Source organism: Mauremys mutica, chromosome 5, assembly GCF_020497125.1.
Source record: "Mauremys mutica isolate MM-2020 ecotype Southern chromosome 5, ASM2049712v1, whole genome shotgun sequence".
Classification (NCBI taxonomy): Eukaryota; Metazoa; Chordata; order Testudines; family Geoemydidae; genus Mauremys; species Mauremys mutica.
The window spans coordinates 144,997,331-145,003,330 of record NC_059076.1 but is presented as its reverse complement, the minus strand read 5'-3'; positions in this window follow the sequence as shown (position 1 = coordinate 145,003,330).

The window sequence follows — 6,000 nt, the reverse complement described above, 5'->3', positions numbered from 1 at the left end:
GCATAGCCTGACGCCCACAGGGACACCTGGCCAAGCTCTTGCTCAGCACGGTCAAAGTCAGTGGCAGAAGTGGAGCTGTTACAACCCAATCCAGGATGTAACGATGCTGCCTTTGGTGAGACACTTCTGAGAGTATCAATTCAGGACCAATCGCTTCAATCAGGGCAGTTACGGCCCAAGGCTGGGGGTTTTCCACCTCTAAGGCAAACCAAACCAGCCAGACAGAGAGGACTTCGGTCTTACCCCACTGGCTAACCACAAGTCACACAAGCAATTCCCTTAGACACTCCAGTCTCCCAGTATCACCACCAGTGCACTCGTCCTGGGGATGAATGGTTATGAAAACCAACACCCCAGTAAAAGAAAAAGGTTCTCCCGATCCCAGAGGACCAAGCCCCAGACCCAGGTCAATAGACAATCAGATCTTACCCACAAATCACGCTGTTGCCAATCCTTTAGAATCTAAAATCTAAAGGTTTATTCATAAACAGAAAAATATAGATGAGAACTACAATTGGTTAAATGGAATCAATTACATACAGTAATGGCAAAGTTCTTGGTTCAGGCTTGTAGCAGTGATGGAGTAAACTGCAGGTTCAAATCAAGTCTCTGGAGAACATCTACAGCTGGGATGGGTCATTCAGTCCTTTGTTCAGAGCTTCCGTTTGTAGCAAGGTTCCTCCACAGGTAAGAAGCAGGATTGAAGACAAAATGGAGGAGTTTTCAGGGCCTTTTATATTCCCTGCCCATTGAAGGACACCCCTTTGTTCATCTTGCTGCTGCGATTTTCCACAGTAAGGTGTCTGGAGTGACATGGACAAGTCACATGTCCATGCATGACTCAGTTTGCAGGCCGACGCCATTGTTTACATGTTAGTTTGAACGCTCCCAGGAAAGCTCAGATGTGGATTGGCGTCTCCCAAAGTTCATTGTCATTTAAGTGTTTCTTGACTGGGCACTTACTGAAAACAGTCCCTTCTCAAGAACTGACCAAATGCTTCACTGAGGCCATTTAGAATCAAAACACACTGAGATACAAGTACAGAGCCAATATTCATAACTTCAGCTACAAAAATGATACACCCATACAGACAGCATAATCACAGTCAGCAAACCAGAACCTTTCCATAGGTTTCAGAGTAGCAGCCGTGTTAGTCTGTATCCACAAAAAGAACAGGAGTCCTTGTGGCACCTTAGAGACTAACACATTTATTTGAGCATGAGCTTTCGTAGGCTACAGCCCACTTCTTCGGAAGCATAGAATGGAACACACAGACAGGAGATATTTATACATACAGAGAACATGAAAAGGTGGAAGTAGCCATACCAACTGGAAGAGGCCAGTCAATTGAGATGAGCTATCATCAGCAGAAGAAAAATACTTTTGAAGTGATAATCGAGATGACCCATAGAAAGTGTGAGGATACTTAACAGGGGAAATAGATTAAATTAGTGTAATGACTCAGCCATTCCCAGTCTCTGTTCAAACCTAAGTTAATTGTATCTAATTTGCATATTAATTCGAGTTCAGCAGTCTCTCTTTGGAGTCTGGTTTTGAAGGTTTTTTGTTATAAAATTGCCACCTTCAAGTCTGTCACTGAGTGGTTAGAGAGGTTGAAGTGTTCTCCCACTGGGTTTTGAATGTTCTGATTCCTGATGTCAGATTTGTGTCCATTTATTCTTTTGCGTAGAGACTGTCCCGTTTGGCCAATGTACATGGCAGAGGGGCATTGCTGGCACATGATGGCATATATCACATTGGTAGATGTGCAGGTGAACGAGCCCCTGATGGTGTGGCTGATGTGGTTAGGTCCTATGATGGTGTCATTTGAATAGATATGTGGACAGAGCTGGCATCGGGCTTTGTTGCAAGGATAGGTTCCTGGGTTAGTGTGTTTGTTGTGTGGTGTGCGGTTGCTGGTGAGTATTTGCTTCAGGTTGGGGAGCTGTCTGTAAGTGAGGACTGGCCTGTCTCCCACGGTCTGTGAGAATGAGGGATCATCTTTCAGGATAGGTTGTAGATCCTTGATGATGCGCTGGAGAGATTTTAGTTGGGGGCTGAAGGTGACGGCTAGTGGTGTTCTGTTATTTTCTTTGTTGGGCCTGTCCTGTAGTAGGTGACTTCTGGGTACTCATCTGGCTGTGTCAATCTGTTTTTTCACTTCAGCAGGTGGGTATTGTAGTTGTAAGAACACTTGATAGAGATCTGGTAGGTGCTTGTCTCTCTCTGAGGGATTGGAGCAAATGCGGTTGTATCTTAGAGCTTGACATCTTACACGACAACCTTGGTACAATATTTGCTGCAAATATATAACAGGGGTTGCAACAATGATCTATACGGTCACAGGTTACGTCAGTAACGTCACACAGGCCCATCTGACTCAGCCTCGGGCTCTGGTGTTCAAAGACCCTGGGAAAGCCACCTGGATGGACTCCTCCTGCATGGATGTTCTGGGAAGCTCCGAGGCCTTTTGCCCAGCCCTGCACGGCTATCAGGGATGAGGAGGTCTCACTCGCTCTGGAGGACAGCAATGGGCCATGAGAGACTGCAGGAAGAAGAGAGGTGGAGCGACTGACCTTTGGACTTCATTATGGATGTCTGAGGGAGGATGGCTGAGCTCCGAGAGGCTGGCCGGCATCCTGCAATGGGCAGCTGAGGTGTCATGCCCTCACACGTGTGACCCAGACATTTGTGTCATGGGATGACTGGCACTTTAATGCATCGGTTCACACCAGCATGGGAGGCGGGGCTCTTCCCGGTGAGATGCACCATTTATCCCCTTGGAGGCCCTGCAGCCAGTTGACCGTTCTTTGGTGGAGCTGTCCCAAGGAAACCCCGGACCTATCCAGAGTCCCCTGGCTTGGCTGCAGGTGCTCCCTCTTCTCTAGGAGATGGGCACGCTGCCTTCACAGCTCTCACAGGCCAGGCCAGCAAAGCCACGCCCGGGGACTCCATTCTGGACTCCTGCACATTCTGACACAGCTCCCTTAAAAGGCTTCAGGGTCCCTCACCATGGCAGGATCAGGAGGCATCTCCCCTGAGTCCTCCCCTAACCACCCTGCAGGCCACTGCCACTGCCATTAGTGCTGGGCCGTGCCTGTGGGTAATTGACCTCCCTGGGTGTGGAGAGTGAGGGGATTGTCCAGTTGCTCCGTAAGCCTGAACCTGTGGGGCCTGCAAGGAAAGGCAGCCCTGCCCTAGAGCGCTTGCCATCCTCAATACTGCAGTCAGGAGCTGGGCCCCACTGCACAGAACAAACCCCTGGGCCCTGCCCTGGGGCATTCCCCAGCCAGGAGGACAAGCAGCAGAGGGGAGGGCATTCAGGGTTTGTCCTCACATGGAGTGATTCCCATTCTGCTTTGCATTCCCACCTTACCTTGCTGCGGAATAACTCTCAGGCGTGGACACGCCCTTACGCAGCCCTCGTCTCCACAGGACCCAAGCGCCTTCCAGCCTAAAGGTTTTAGTCCCACAGCAGTGGGGGGGGGGATGATCCCCATTTTACAGACAGGAAAACTGAGGCTCGGTGACTGGCCCAGGGTTGCACAGGGACGTGGTGGCAGAGCTGGGAATTGAGCCCTGACCTCCTGAGTCCCGGGCCTGTAACCCACAGCTCCTTCTCCTCCTAAACCCACACACATTTGTCTGCCAGTCCCATGGTTCATTCTTCTCGTGGGCCTCTGGGGTGCCCTCCTACAGCTGGCCCCAGCAAACGCCACCAGCCCAAGGGAACAGACACACCCCATGGGAGGCACCAAGAAAACAAGGGAAAAGGGGGTGGCCTTTGTTCAAAGCTCTCACGCCCAGCATGGAAGCCTGGCTCCACTGAAGTTGTTGGCAAAACTCCCATTGCCTTCACCGGGGCCAGGATCTCGCTCCTGCCTCGTGGCCCCCGGGCTGCTGTGAAGCTCAACCAGCCTGTCTTGGAAGTGACTTCTCGGCCCACTGAGGCCCAGCGCTGCATTTCCTTCTGCTGCTGACCCCCTGGCAGCCAGCAGCTCCTCCTTCCTCCGGGCAGCAGAGTTGCAGGCTCTGTCCCTCCCTATGGGGCTGCCAGGACTTCCCCAGCCTGCACTGCAGCTGCTCACAGGCCCCTCGGCTGCTGCCCGCCTCCATCAGCAGCGCAGAGGCCAGCAGGGGCCCGTCCGCTGCCAGCTGGCCTGGCGCTAGCAGCAGCCGGCACTGTGGGTGGGAGCGGTGGGATGCCAGCCACGCACGTTTTCCAACCTCTCTTGCTCCCACGTGGAGCCGAGCCGTGTGGGCGACCGAACAAGCCGGGTGAGGTGCCAGCTTCGTTGAGTCACTGGCTATCTGCCTCAACTGGAAATGTGGCATTGAGTAGAAAACCGGCCTGAGCCAGGCTCCGGCTCCAGCTCCAGCCAGGGAGAAAAGCAGCCTCCAGAATCTCCCCCCAAGCCCTCCCTCTCAGCCTCCTCCCAGCTCTCTTCACTTTCTGGTGTCTCTTTCCCCCTTCAACTCTCCGTCATTCAGAGCCAGATCCATGGGCCGCACCCCTCCCAAGCTCCAGCCTGCCTGTGGGGTGCATGGATGGTGGGGTAGGTCGAGCTGCCGCCTTGCGGTGAACCCCATATTGCAACACAAGACAGGGGTTCACGGCTTCTACGGCCCACTGGTCACATCTCGGACCCCGCAGCAGCCAAGCTAGGCTCCTCTCATGCACTGGCCACACATAGCCCGTGGTCAGAAGCCTCATCTCTGCCAAGGACTCTCAGGCTGAGCCCACACCCACAGGAGACGGTCCCGGCCTCCATCAGCACGTGGCAGCACAGAGGATTGTGTAGACTGAGAGGCCGTGTGCTCTGCTGATTGGAAGCCTGAAGTAGCTACCCAGGCTCTGATGTGCAGCCGAGCCACTGGCTTGCCCTGCGTGTCACTGTAATTGGACAGATCGCTTGTGCCCCTGCCAGTACAGGTGCTAGGTGCATTACAAACCAAAGCCTGGCTGAGAAGCAGATGCTGCATCTCCGCTGACAGATCCCTGCGGGAAGAATAAATCAGGATCCTCACGCAGTCACGAGCACTCCACACCGCTCCCTCACAACGTCCACGGGCCGCAGGTGTGTCTGTTGGGGTCGCGGGGGGGCAGCTCCTCCCATCCGCTGACCTGCCTTCAGCTCCAGCCGCGAGCCTCCCAATGGACATGACAATCTCAGCCTGGCCCTTAACAAACAGGCATCAAACGAGGGCATCCACCTCCGAGCTGAGCTTAGAGCCGCGTCAGCCCAGTTCAAAAATAGAACAGCTGGGGGGGGGGAGGGGGCTGTTCCATTTGATATTTAGAGTGACATTTATTTTCCTTTATAATATGGAAGAGGGTGTTTCTTCCCTGCTGAGGTTTTACTTCTGACAGCCAGACACACACGCACACAGAGCCAGACACACACACACGCACTCAACCACACACACAGAGCCAGACACACACACACACACGCACACAACCACACATGCACACACACAGCCAGACACACACACACACACACAGCCAGACACACAACCACAACCACACGCACAACCAGACACACACACAGCCAGACACACACACACACACATGCACATACACACAGCAAGACACACACACACACAGCCAGACACACACGCACACAGAGCCAGACACACACCCACGCACTCAACCACACACACAGAGCCAGACACACACACACACACGCACACAACCACACACGCACACACACAGCCAGATACACAACCACAACCACACACACAACCAGACACACACACAGCCAGACACACACACACACACACACATGCACATACACACAGCAAGACACACACACACACAGCCAGACACACACGCACATGCACACACACAGCCAGATGCACACAACCACACACACACAGCCAGACACAGACACACGCACACACAGCCAGCCAGCCAGCCCCCCCACACACAGAGCCAGACAACCCCCCTCACACACACACACACAGAGATCTAAGCTCTGCTGCTGTACATCCAAAGTAGC